This window comes from Trichomycterus rosablanca, chromosome 1 (genome assembly GCF_030014385.1).
Source record: "Trichomycterus rosablanca isolate fTriRos1 chromosome 1, fTriRos1.hap1, whole genome shotgun sequence".
Lineage (NCBI taxonomy): Eukaryota > Metazoa > Chordata > Actinopteri > Siluriformes > Trichomycteridae > Trichomycterus > Trichomycterus rosablanca.
In genome coordinates this window covers 18,807,462-18,822,667 of record NC_085988.1, presented here as the reverse complement: position 1 = coordinate 18,822,667, position 15,206 = coordinate 18,807,462, and positions in this window count along the sequence as shown.

Genomic DNA, 15,206 nt, shown 5'->3' with positions numbered 1-15,206 from the left:
CCATAAATTCTGATTCAGAAAATCCTGTCTGCCTGTCAGTTAGTGATCTAAAACTCAATCAAAGTTGGATTAGATAGAAGGACCATGATTAAGCAGAAAAGCACTCGAGCAGGTCCACCTCTAAATGACTTAACAAAGAAAATTCCGGTTTTTGGAGCAGCCGAGTTGTCCCGACTTGACTCCCATTGAGTTGCTGTGAGAAGACCTTATACAAGCAGTTTATGCTTGAAGGCTTTTCAGTGTAGCCGAATGAAAACAATTATGCAATAAAAAGTGGGCCAGAATTCCTTCTTGCACAAGCGATGTTAAAGACTGTAAAAGACGTTTGATTGCAGTTGTTACTGCCAAGGCCGGCATAACCAGTTATTAGGGTGATAGAGGTTTTAAGTAAATATTAATCTTTAATAAATGGAATGATCATATAAAAGCTGCATTTTGTATTTGCTTGTCTTTATATTATGTAAAAATTGGTTGGAATACCTGAAACAGTTAAACGTGCAAAATTAGTGAAAGTAGGGAAAATTGGGTGAGGAGCACAGCACTGAACTTTTTCTAACCCTACTGTACATGCATGCATGTTATCCCAAACTAATGTAGTTTAATAGATAACTCTGGATTATCACATCTTGTCAATAATCACAACTATATGTTCCACTGATTCCTACAATATTTTAATTACAATATTGATCCTATTTTTGACCATAACTATAGTGAAATAGTATGACCTTAGACAGCCACAGCTTTTTTATTGGTTTTCTTGGTGTTTTTTTCTTGGTTCTATTGGAAATTGACATAAAAAATACATAAAAACAACCACAGACAGACTCCAAAGATATTTTTATTTTTATTGGTTGACAATAAACATAACATGTAATGGAAACTATTAGAATTATGACAATAAACATAACCTGTATTGGAAATTATTACAATTGTTAGACAAGGGACCAAGACCAGGGTACAGTAGTCTAAAATGTTTGCAGTAAACACATTGTGAGTTCTAGAAGTAAGTTCAATCAGTCATTCAGCACATTGCAACTAAAGCAGCATCATCACTGTTGTATGTGTCTTATTTATTTTAGCTTCAGTGCACATAGTCATATTAAATCCACACAAGGATAAACAAACTGGAACCAAGAAAACTAATCAAGCAGGTGCAGCGGGATATTTTGCTGGCATACCAGTGCTGGGATTCTGAAGTCTCCAAGTTCGAGTCTCAGCTCTGCTACCTGTTGGCTTGGCTCGGTTGGCAGTGCTTGCTGCTGACAAAATTGGTCATTAGTCTACTGGGTGGGAAAGGACTGGACTAAAAAACAGGTTGGGGTTTTAATGCTGGTTAGTAGCTCGAGGCGCCTGTACAGAAGTGGAGGAACACAAAGATCAGTGCATGACTCTTCATGAGCAAGACCGAATAAGAAGGGGTCAATGGACTGCGCACACGTCACAAAGAGCGTGTGTCATGCAAATATACCATCCTCATATGCAGCGGAAAACTAATTAAAATAGGAAAAAGCATCTTTGTCAGAACAATAGGTTTGATCATTAAAAACTCATGCCCTCATGGATTTTACAACATGCCCTTATGCTAGCGACAAAGAGAAAAGGGAAGTCAGCAGTAGGACTTCATACTTCCAGTAGGAAAAAATAGCATTATCATTACTTGCTTTGTGAAAAACACAAAACATCTGTGCTGGTTGACTACATTTGAGGGAAAAGAGGGTTTATGTCAATTAGTTTTAAGGGTATGTATAGTGGGGGGTAAGTTTTTAATAATTTTTCTTTTTGTTATTTACAATGTGAATTAACTAAACGTTAAAGGTGATTCCCAATAATGCCTTTAAAGAATGTATTACAAGAAAAGGAAAGATTTATACTGGTTACATAAGATTATATTATTTTGTCATGTGTATGTTATATGCCAGGGCATTGATCTACTTTCAATGCACACAATAGGGCGGCACGGTGGCTTGGTGGGTAGCACTGTCGCCTCACAGCAAGAAGGCCTTGTTGGGCATAATTTGCAGTGCCTGCTGCACATACTAATTGGCCACCGTATCTGCAGGGTGGGGGCCGGACTATGTGTGGGTGGGAATCTTCATACGCTGTGTAAGGAGCCTGATTGGCAGATGAGACGACTGTGCAGAATGCAGGGGTGAGAAGAGGAGGGCTGTGCACGTGTCGGAAAGAGGCGTGGGCAGTGACGTGCTCTCCTCGGATGCAATCGGGTATCTCTCAGCAGAGGAAGATAAATTGACTGTGCTAAATCGGGAGGAAAATGGTGAGAACATGCATTAAATATAAACATATATTCTCTGTGTGAATCACATTATAGACACTTACCCAAGAGTCTTTTACTCCACTAAACCTGTACTTTTCAGAAATGACAATATGGCAGACTCACTATGCTAAATTGTTAGCATACTTATTACTATGGTTACTGGAAAACAACACAGTTTGCAGCTGACCTTGCCAATATTGCCAATACAGTTCACCTTGACACAGCCTGTATTTTAACTATGCACCCTCAATTACCTATCATGTCAAGGGTTACCTTAAGCAGCCAATTTAAAAAGGTTTGGCTGTCATAAAAGTTGATAAACCCTGGTCTACTCTATTTAATTCTTGTAAGCCAAAGTAATTTAGGTTTTGATTTAATATGTTAACCAAAAACAGCTTTTTAAAATTTACTCTCCAATATCTTTGTCAGTTTTTGTCCTGTATCTTGTAATTCCATGTAAGTTTTGTCATTAAATCTTAGTTAAGTTGCTTCGTTTAGAATCAGACATTAAATAGGATGCATGGACGTGGTAAAAGCATGACTGCATGATATTAAGAGACACCTGAGTCTATGGATCCAGGTCTGTGTAGGGGTAATGTTAAAGTGTTGATGTGAGTGATCAAGATTACACAAGAGAATGTGTGGGAAGTAACAGATATTATTAATGTATGTACTGATCATGCTGTTAATTGTATGTATGAATAATTAAAATCAATTTCTACATTAATGCATTTAAAAACACCACATTAAAAAATATCAGTATTGGGCATGTGCATGTTATACAGTATAATTCAGGAAACTTTTTTTTTTTTTTTTTTTTAACAAAGCCAAAACCTATTTCCTAACCTGCATTTTTTTTTAGATATTTAGATAATAGCATCTCAAAACAGTAACTAGTTAAAGGTAGATGGACTGGTGGTCTTTTGCCAAGGTTAGAAAGAAAACCCAAATTGTCAAGGGTGATAAGTTAAGCAAGCCTGGCATCATCAAGGTCTTGCAGTTGCAGTGCAAGATTGAAGTCGCATGTTGTATTCATTCATGTTATCAGCAACAAACTTCAGTGTTTTTTTTAAATGAAGTTTTCACCCCTTTTTTCCCAATTTAGCATAGCCATTCAGTCTTCTGATGCTGGGGACCCCAATGGTGTCCTAGGAGGGTGTACATTCGCCTGACAGATGCTCCCTCCGACGCGTGCGCAGTCCACCAATCCATTCTTATTCTCCCATACTTCAGTGAATTTGCGCTCAAGGTCGATTTTGTGTATGGAAAAATAACGCCCCAATCTCTGCACTTTTCCATTTTTGTATAGGTTCTTACACAGCATTAAAGACCCCACCTTTTAGTCCAGTCTTCCCATCCAGCAGACTAGAGGCCCATTTTGTCTGCTGCAGGCACTGACAATCGTGCCTGCTAGGGGGCGCCCAGCTGACTGGCCCAGCTGACTAGGATTCTAAACTCTCCGAGATTTAAACACGGAGAGTTTAGAATCCTAGTGCTACCCTAACAAACTTTAGTTTTAAGGAACCAGTTTTTGAGGAAGGTGCCTTCTTGCATGGCAGTCTCTAAGCCTATGACGATGCAAAGGTAGCTTGATTGTAAACTGTAAAGCTGACCATCAAGACAAATTTCCCATCATAGGGTGACACTTCTGACTTTTTTTTTACTGGCAAAACACCACTGTTCCATGTTTTTAATGGATGGATTGAAACTATCCTTGTTTATATGGTTACATAGAAGTCATCAGCTAAAGTCAATCATAATTAATAACAAGGAATTAGGAAGCCATGTAAAGTTAAATAAAATTCCAGATAAGAAAAAAAAAAACTTGCATTGAAAACAATAAAACAAAAAAATATTAAATTTTTTTATTCACAGAAAAAACAAGTACTTGACAAGTAACACTAGACTACCATATCATACATTCTTCTTACAAATGTATGTAAATCTATGATTTTGACTGTACTATTTAACCTATCAGTATGTTATTTGCAACAAACCATCTGTCCTGAAACTAGATGAGGAAGAAATAAAGGTACATGTCTGTAGGGTAGTTTTATTTTATTACAGACATGTGCAGTTGGTTGTGGATTGCAATATAATACACATCAACATCCACAACACACACAAACAACATTTAAAAATGTAACTGGCTCTGGAGGAAACCGAGACGAGCATTTTATAATATTCTTTTTGAAGTAAAAAAAAAAGTTGCAGTTTAGGATAAATAACTATACTAGTCATTTTTAGATTCTTGGTTTGTCACCCAAAACTTTTTTAATGCCATTATTTTTTAAGAAAATTAAAATTTAATGGTTTCCTAAAATGTCATTGTCAAATCTGCATTTTACTACTTTTAAATACACATCTGAATACATTTTCCATCCTCATTTCCCTGGCAAAATAGCATGGCCTGCATCTGAATACAGGAACATAATTGGCTGATTTGATGATGCAATAACATTAAGGTTTAGGGTGACTTTAAACATTGTTTTAATGAGTAATTCAGTGTTGTTCTGTAAAACATATAAATGAATAGCTGAGTATCTACAGTATCAACAGCTTTACTTTCATCATCATGTGTCGTCATGTATTAATACAGATTTACTCAATTTCTCACTGTCACAAAAGTATCTGAATCTGATCGATATCAATATATTTCTTGTGTTTTGTCCTGTATGTTTTATGTTTCTCTCTGCTGTATGTAATGTGACAGATATTTAAGCTATGCATTGTGTTTTACTATATAAATTAGATGATTTAATTTAAAATATTCTAAAATATTTCATTGTAACAATAACAAAGTGCATTTTATTGCATATAGCTGTATTGCAATTTTAAACTGTTTTCTACATTAAATGACTTTAGAAAATCAACTGTATTCTTTAAGGTTTCTTTCACACAAGACGGTGAAGAGACCGGCTGGCTCTCTGTCATAGTAAGGCGGTTTTGGAGGGGGGTATGTTATTTGCAACAAACCATCTGTCCTGAAACTAGATGAGGAAGAAATAAAGGTACATGTCTGTAGGGTAGTTTTATTTTATTACGGACATGTGCAGTTGGTTGTGGATTGCAATATAATACACATCAACATCCACAACACACACAAACAACATTTAAAAATGTAACTGGCTCTGGAGGAAACCGAGACGAGCATTTTATAATATTCTTTTTCAAGTAATCTTGTTCTCATTGTGGACAAGTTGCAGTTTAGGATAAATAACTATACTAGTTATTTTTAGATTCTTGATTTGTCACCCAAGTCACCCAAAACTTTTTTTAATGACATTATTTTTTAAGAAAATTAAAATTTAATGGTTTCCTAAAATGTCATTGTCAAATCTGCATTTTACTACTTTTAAATACACATCTGAATACATGTTCCGTCCTCATTTCCCTGGCAAAATAGCATGGCCTGCATCTGAATACAGGAACATAATTGGCTGATGCAATAACAATAAGGTTTAGGGTGACTTTAAAACTGAGTAATTCAGTGTTGTTCTGTAAAACATATAAATGAATAGCTGAGTATAGTATCAACAGCTTTACTTTTATCATCGTGTCATGTAATAATACAGATTTACTCAACTTCTCACTTTCACAAAAGTATCTGAATCTGATATCAGTGTACATGTACATCTAAATACAGAACACTTCAAACAATACATTTCTTGTGTTTTGTCCTGTATGTTTTATGTTTCTCTCTGCTGTATGTGATGTGACAGATATTTAAGCTATGCATTGACACAGCAGGCTGATGGAGTTTTTAAACACCTCACTGTCACTGCTGGACTGAGAATAGTCCACCAACCAAAAATATCCAGTCAACAGCAACCCGTGGGCAGTGTCCTGTGGCCACGGATGAAGGTCTAGAAGATGACCAACTCAAACAGCAGCAATAGATGAGCGTTCGTCTCTGACTTTACATCTACAAGGTGGACCAACTATAGGAGTGTCTAATAGAGTGGACAGTAAGTGAACATGGTATTTAAAAACTCCAGCAGCACTGCTGTGTCTGATCCACTCATACCAGCACAACACACACTAACACACCACCACCATGTCATTGTCACTGCAGTGCTGAGAATGCTCCACCACCTAAATAATACCTGCTCTGTGGTGGTCCTGACCATTGAAGAACAGGGTGAAAGCAGGCTAAAAAGGTATGTAGAGAAACACATGGACTACAGTCAGTAATTGTAGAACTACAAAGTGCTTCTATATGGTAAGTGGAGCTGATAAAATGGACAGTGAGTGTAGAAACCAGGAGGTGGTTTTAACATTATGGCTGATCGGTGTACACACAGTCCATTTAAAGCAGTTAATCAAGATGAACATCTTTCTTTGAATTTAGTGTGTGGTACTTCATGCAGAAGGACTATGTTTTGACCTGTGCTTGGCTTGGGCAGAGGTGTGCCATTTTATTTTTGTAATGCCTGACTGCAGTTCTGAAGCATTGTTAAATTGAGATTGAATTCCTTAGGCTTATTTCTTTCAATTGTGGATAGGCGTGTGTATCATGGTACTGAAAGTGACATGCTAACAGCTTAATCAGGGGCAAAAGAGCATGTTAGAACCTGTCGCTCTCTGATAGCTGCTTAGTTTTCTCACGAGATACAACCTAGGAATAAGTAGCATACACTCACGATGATTTTATTACAAACACCTGTATGTTCATGATAAAATTAAATATGTGGCAGAAGTGCAATGTAACATCATCATACAATATTAAAGCATATACACTATATTGCCCAAAGTATTCGCTCGTCTACCTTCACACGCATTAGAACTTGAGTGTCATCCCATTCTTAATCCATAGTTTTTTTTTGTTTTTTTTACCCCTTTTTCTCCCCTTTTAGCGCATCCAATTGTTCAATTAGCATCGTGCTTCCTCTCTGTCTATGCCGAACCCTGCCCTGACGGAGGTGATTGAAGCTAACCCATATCCCCTCCGAAACACGAGCAGCAGCCAGATGCATCTTTGCCACCCACACATTGACGAGTTTGGCGCCACCCAGCGTTGCATGCGGAGAGACACACCCTAAGGGCACCCTCTCCCATCTCTGTGTAAGCGCCTCCAATCAGCCGGCAGAGAACGCAATCGCATTCTGACAGAGAGAGACCCACATCCGGTTCTTTGTCCCACCCCCCATATGAGCAACCGGCCAATCGTTACTCATATAGCCAAAGCAAGGCTGGATTCGATACCACGTTCTCAGAATCCAGCCCTGGTTGCAGCGCGTCTCTTTTTACCGCTGCGCCACCTGAGCGGCTAATCCATAGAGTTTAATATGGTGTTGGCCCACCCTTTGCAGCTATAACAGCTTCAACTCTTCTGGGAAGACTTTCCACAAGGTTTAGGAGTGTGTATAATCTTTAGTTTAAAACTGAAAAAGCAACATGTGTACTGTACAATGTGCTTCTAACCTTGTGGTCCCTGAGAGATTTATATAGCATTGTACAGTATATAGATCTTATTAACATTAGGATAAATTAGACAAAAATGTTAGTGTTAAAATAATACACCAGAACATTAACCAGTTTGCAAAAGAACAAGAAAAATCATTACACAAGCCTGAAGCTACTAATCAGATTATGTTTTTACAGCTTGTGACTCCTCAGACACATTTGAAACCAACAAGCTGTTGTGTGCATGTGTGTGGGTAGCAACAGAATTTCTTATACCTGGAGGTGATACTCATTTGGGAGAAAGATGCTTGATAACAAGTTCCATAGAGAGGGGGAATACACAGAAGTGGTAAACATCCTACAAAAGAACTTTATGTATTAGAATTGAAAAACCTTCACCTTTTTTAAGAAAAGATTAAATAAGTAACTATGACAAAAATGAATTAGCAAAAAGAAATTATTAAACATACATCTAACTTTAATGTTTAGATTAAGGACTACCAGGATTCTGTACAATAGGGATGAGTCTACTGACCTCTAGAGAAGAGGAATTACATGCAGCCTAAAATCAACAAAACAAATGGTGGTGGATTTCTAGCATATTAAAGAGCTTCTTGGGTGACTATTAGGCTAATGAGGTAGACCATTTCTATAACGGGACTGACGCTGGATTCACTGAAGACATTAACTGAAAAGAGGATATTAGCAAAATCATAGTACATTTCAGTTATGTCTATTCTCTTTATGTATGACGCTACATCCTGGATTCTGAGTATAATTGACATAAACAGAGAGTCAGATATGATTTGTGTAGGTAATAAGGAAATTAAATTTCTGTAGGTGATATATTTTTTGTAATAATATACAGTATCATTGATGTCCAGTGAATACAAGAAGTCTACACACCCCTGTTAAAATGCCAGGGAAGTGGTCGCTCAGGTGGCGCAGCGGTAAAAACACACGCTGGAACACCAGAGCTGGGATCTCGAATACATCATATCCAGTCTCAGCTCTGCCTGCCGGCTGGTCTGAGCAACCACATGAACAACGATTGGCCTGTTGTTCAGATAGGGGTGGGATATTAAAGCCGGAAAGGGTCTCTCTCATAAGTAATGCAATTACGACCTCTGCTGGCTGATTGATGCGGCCTGCACAGAGACGGGAAAAGAGTGCTGTCAGGGTGTGTCTCTCAGTACACAGTGCTGATCCGCATTGCACTCGTCAAAGTGTGGGTGACAAAATGCATACGGCTGCTGCCCATGTGTCGGAGGGGGAGTGGGTTAGCTTCGTTCTCCTCAATCAGAGCGGGGATCAACATTAGAGGAGAGGAAGCATGATGCAATCGGGCAATTGGACGGGCTACAAAGGGAGAAAAAGGGGAGAAAATGCATAAACCAAGTGTATGTATATATAAATAACCTAAAGCAGATCAAGAAAGCAGAAGATCAAAATTTTAGAAGAGCCCAGCCAGACGCAGACCTGAATTCAATTGAAAATCTGTGGGGCGACCTAAAGAAATATTAAAAAAAAAAAAATTATGAATGTCTTTTAAACCCAGAGAGCGTCCTGTCTAATCTGATTCGCTATCACTATCGCAATCATCTAACGATGCCATGAGAAAATCAGATTTTAAACTGTTTACACAACAACGATTGACGCAGATTTATTCCTGCAATCTATCACAATTACCAAAAAACAGAAGTAAAATGCACGAATGACAACAGGTGTGTCATGTTCTCACATCCAAACTGTAAGTAAGTAAATGTACAGTAGCCGTAGAAATGGCCAGCGACAACCAAAGGTTATTATTTAGTAGTAGTACGCTTTGTCATTCCTTATTTATGGCTGTATGGGCGGCACGGTGGCTGAGAGGGTAGCACTGTCACCTCTGAAATAAGGTCCCAGGTGGAGCGGTCCGGGTCCTTTCTGTGTGGAGCTTGCATGTTCTCCACGTGTCTGTGTGGGTTTCCTCCAGGAGCCCTGGTTTCCTCCTACAGTACAAAAACATGCGTGTTTACTCACAAGTGAGGTGAATTTGAAAAATAAAATTGTCCACGACTGTGTCTGACATTAAAAACTTGAACTGATGAATCTTGTGTAATGAGTAACTACATGTTCTGTCATGAATGTAACCAAAGTGTGTAAAACATGACATTAAAATCCTAATCAATAAAAATATTTATGACTGTAGAACATAAAATTGCATGCAGAGTGCAAATTAAAAATCTCAAGATTACTTGGCAAAAAATCCCAAGGAGTGGCAACAGTGATTGCCAAGTCATGATGTGCCATGGTAATACAGTCCTACCCAAATAGATAATGTTGTCATAAAAAAGGAACTATTAACTTAGTGTCAATCATTATACAATGATTGTGAATGTGGATTCATCAGTACTTGTGCATTTGTGCGTCTACACTAAAAACCAGACAAAACTTTAGTTTTATTTTTTATTCTTTTAACTAGAAACCAGTGAGATTAAAAATACATAACAAAAATATTCTGACAACACTAGCTGTAATAGCCCAATTTGTAAACCAGCAGATTTCATCAATGGTAAACCACTATGCAGTGTAAATACATCACACTGTGATTGACCATAGAGAATAGAAAACCAGTTCTGCAAGTGAACTTAACCACACATTCAGCAAGCAAGCCTAATAAGCATGACTTAGCACTATGAATGATCATGATAATATAGCTAGAACAATATTTTAAAGTATAACGAGTAAAAAAGTCAGGAGGATTAAACAGAATTAGCTTTCTTCATGGTCAAGATTAAAGTCGACTCCCTTAATTGAATCGAATCATTCCATTAAAACACAATAAACAAGCTAATCGGCTCGTATCTAAGAATCGATTCGATATTCAAAACAGGAATTGATTCATTGGCGAAATACCAAATTAAATGTTATCTAGATTATGCTGCAGCTTTCTTAAATTCTAAGCAGAACTAACATGATTAAACAATCGTGATATAGGAAAGAAAAAAGGTCATTAAAAGAAAGAAGTTTAAAGAAGTTTATCTTATCTCACAGAAGGCTTAATTTAAATAAATCGTTTACAATGATTCATTGTTATTACCAGGATCTTCAATGTACGCACTTCAAGTAGTTAAACTTAAAACCAGTGTGTCATCAAAATGAGAAGAAATGCGACATACAAGCCAAAATAGCATAATGGGCTTGTTAAGTCTGACGTCACACGTGACGTTCGGACCATTTCCGGGTCCAAACGCAAACAACTATGATATGATAAGATAAGATAAGATAAGATAAGATAAGGCAAGATAAGGCTGAACCTCTGAACCTTTTTATATATATTGTAAAAGCAATATTGCACTAATTGTAATTTTCTATGTTTATTGTCATAAATATTTCCTGTTTGGTTAAATAATACTTATTTGAAGTGGAGACTTGGTATTTTAACTATTGATAATTTTTCCTGGTAATCAATGTATGCTGTTATTCATTAGTCCTCTTTGGTTAGCCCTTAAGAGGGCAGAATTGTATTGGCTTTATATACGGAAAATATATATAAAATATACGGAAAGAAAGAGGACGCGGAGCAATAGATTTTTTACCGTAGTTTTGTTTGTTATACGCCAATTGCGAACATATTGAGTTTTTATTTTGTTTTTATAAGAAACTTGGATTAATGGATAAGCCAATTTAAGAAGAAAGTTAAAATAAATAATGTTTGTGGAAAACTTATGGAACTCTGTGTCGCTGTCATTGGAAATTGGGTTTACAAACACGAGTCATAAACTTCTAGTCCTTCTCAATAGCGATCTGGACGAGAAAAGGTCTTATATATATATATATAGACAAGATGTGCAGTACACTAGTTCATGTCATTATTTAATTTCATGTCAACTCATCAAGAGGTAAGCGGTCATATTTACAGGGAAAAAACATACTGTTGTCGCATTGCATTAAGTTTAAAAATCCTCTCTTGTGTAGAGATGTGCCTGTGTTTGTTTCTGCTAAGCAGAATGGGTGGATTATTGGTGATAAGAACTGCGCACAAATAAAAAAAATATATACTGGTGCTGGTCATAAAATTAGAATATCATGAAAAAGTTGATTTATTTCAGTAATTCCATTCAAAAAGTGAAACTTGTATATTATATTCATTCATTACACACAGACTGATATATTTCAAATGTTTATTTCTTTTAATGTTGATGATTATAACCGACAACTAATGAAAACCCCAAATTCAGTATCTCAGAAAATTAGAATATTGTGACAAGGTACAATATTGAAGACACCTGGTGCCACACTCTAATCAGCTAATTAACTCAAAACACCTGCAAAGGCCTTTAAATGGTCTCTCAGTCTAGTTCTGTAGGCTACACAATCATGGGGAAGACTGCTGACTTGACAGTTGTCCAAAAGTCGACCATTGACACCTTGCACAAGGAGGGCAAGACACAAAAGGTCATTGCTAAAGAGGCTGGCTGTTCACAGAGCTCTGTGTCCAAGCACATTAATAGAGAGGCGAAGGGAAGGAAAAGATGTGGTAGAAAAAAGTGTACAAGCAATAGGGATAACCGCACCCTGGAGAGGATTGTGAAACAAAACCCATTCAAAAATGTGGGGGAGATTCACAAAGAGTGGACTGCAGCTGGAGTCAGTGCTTCAAGAACCACCACGCACAGACGTATGCAAGACATGGGTTTCTTGAACCACTCTTGAACAAGAGACACCGTCAGAAGCGTCTTGCCTGGGCTAAAGACAAAAAGGACTGCTGAGTGGTCCAAAGTTATGTTCTCTGATGAAAGTAAATTTTGCATTACCTTTGGAAATCAAGGTCCCAGAGTCTGGAGGAAGAGAGGAGAGGCACAGAATCCACGTTGCTTGAGGTCCAGTGTAAAGTTTCCACAGTCAGTGATGGTTTGGAGTGCCATGTCATCTGCTGGTGTTGGTCCACTGTGTTCTCTGAGGTCCAAGGTCAACGCAGCCGTCTATCAGGAAGTTTTAGAGCACTTCATGCTTCCTGCTGCTGACCAACTTTATGGAAATGCAGATTTAATTTTTGCACACAGTGCCAAAGCTACCAGTACCTGGTTTAAGGACCATGGTATCCCTGTTCTTGATTGGCCAGCAAACTCGCCTGACCTTAACCCCATAGAAAATCTCTGGGGTATTGTGAAGATGAAGATGCGATACGCCAGACCCAACAATTCAGAAGAGCTGAAGGCCACTATCAGAGCAACCTGGGCTCTCATAACACCTGAGCAGTGCCACAGACTGATGGACTCCATGCCACGCCGCATTGCTGCAGTAATCCAGGCAAAAGGAGCCCCAACTAAGTATTGAGTGCTGTACATGCTCATACTTTTCATGTTCATACTTTTCAGTTGGCCAACATTTCTAAAAATCCTTTTTTTGTATTGGTCTTAAGTAATATTCTAATTTTCTGAGATACTGAATTTGGGGTTTTCATTAGTTGTCAGTTATAATCATCAACATTAAAAGAAATAAACATTTGAAATATATCAGTCTGTGTGTAATGAATGAGTATAATATACAAGTTTCACTTTTTGAATGGAATTACTGAAATAAATCAACTTTTTCATGATATTCTAATTTTATGACCAGCACCAGTATATATAACGGCTCCCAGAGGCGCGACTCAGTTCCTTTCGTTCATTTTAAAGAACCGTTCAATAGAATCGTTTAATAGATCGTTCGGGAACGATCCATCACTAGTAGACATAACTAATGCACGAGCTTGTTTACATGCAGAATTTATATTCTGGACGCTTTTTTAAACTGTGTTGCAGTTTGTAGTTATAAAATCAGTTCCACAATTTGTAACTTACACAATTTCATTTGCACCATTCCTGCATGTATTAGTGCAACATTTATTCAGTTTGCAAAAAATATCTGTCTAAAAGGAAACATAATTTGCAAACTAACAACATCAAACAACACAAAAACACAACTGTTCAAGATCCAACCAGCTACTTGTTGCTCTGCAAATGTAATCAGATTGTGATATTCCACTGGATGTTTTTGTAAACAGACTGACCAGATATACTAACATAAAGCTAAAGACAAGTTTATTAGATACATGCATGCCATGCATCTCTTAATGATCATTTGTTTACCCACTTAATAACAGCTGCAATGTGCTTACTACAGTTTTACACACCATACTACTACAACATTAGTGTGGTGTTCCTAATAATGTGGCCAGTAAGAGTTTAAATGTCATTGACTGATATAATTAGAAGCAATTCATTAAAACACACACATAGCACCATAATCAAAGTTACATTTTATTTGCATCAACCACTTTATCAAGGTCAGAGTTGTGGCTGTTCCAATTTTACCTGAAAACACTCAAGGCAGGAACCCCGGACAGGGTGCCAAACCATCACACGGCTTTGGCCAGCCACTCTCAGACATAGCCAATCATTTGTAAAGACGACCTGCCTGGACAGCCGAAGACAGTGCTGAGATTTGAACCCGGATCTCAGCAATGGTTGGCCAGCGTAATAGTCTACTGTAATAAATTGTCCTAACACCAGGAACTTTGAAACAAAAGACAAAAATCACAGTCAGAGCTGTACTGTTAATGCATTTTGATATTTAGATTCAGTTATTACAGTACTGGGTAGTTTTTCCAGTGAGCACCTTAGATGTAGACAATCCCCTCCCTTAAGTCAAGCTACCATGCATCAGTTTCAAGTGTCTTTGTGAATGAAATGAAACTGTACAATAGGTCCCACCAGATTTCATGTCTACAAATAGAAGAAATTAATTGTGTTTTAATGTTAATCACAGTATTGACTGCTTGTCGGGGCTCTGTACTGTTAGGTCACAGACTGGTGTGGTTCTATTTGCATTATTTTATTTGTGTGCTTTGTGAATGTTTTTCACATATGGGTGATTTTGTCTGTGATGGACAAAACACTGCCAAGCAACTTAAACTGGAAAGTAGACAAACTAGTTTTCTAGAGTAGACTATGCATAACTTGGTTCTCCTGTAATAGGTGTATTTGGATTCAATATGCTTTAAACACAAGCTTTTTTCCACCCCTTTAATTCTTTTTTCTGCTGCAAATTCTTAAAAAAATAAATCATATTATTTTGTGTTGATGCCAATTTCCAGACATAGGCCGTCCATAAAGATTCAAAGCGGTACCAGTTACATCACTGAATAAATACACAATAGCAGGATACGGCTATGGTGTAAACCAAAACAGTAGTAACACTAAACAATATCCGCCTAGAAGCGCCTAGTGAAAATAGAGCGTCTGGGTGGATGTAACGTCTCTTGGCTCAAAGCCACGTTACATAACATGGTCACACATTGAAAAGAATAATTACACAGTGTAATTGAGCTGAGTGTAACTTGAATGCATCAATTGTTAACCAAATCAACCTTTCTCTATTATAGGTTAATCATTAGTTAGTATTATTTGAATTGTATAGCATTGCCTAAGGTAAACACAATCTGTGTGTAGAAACATAACATTATAGTGACACAAACGCTTCATACTTTTTTGTATCA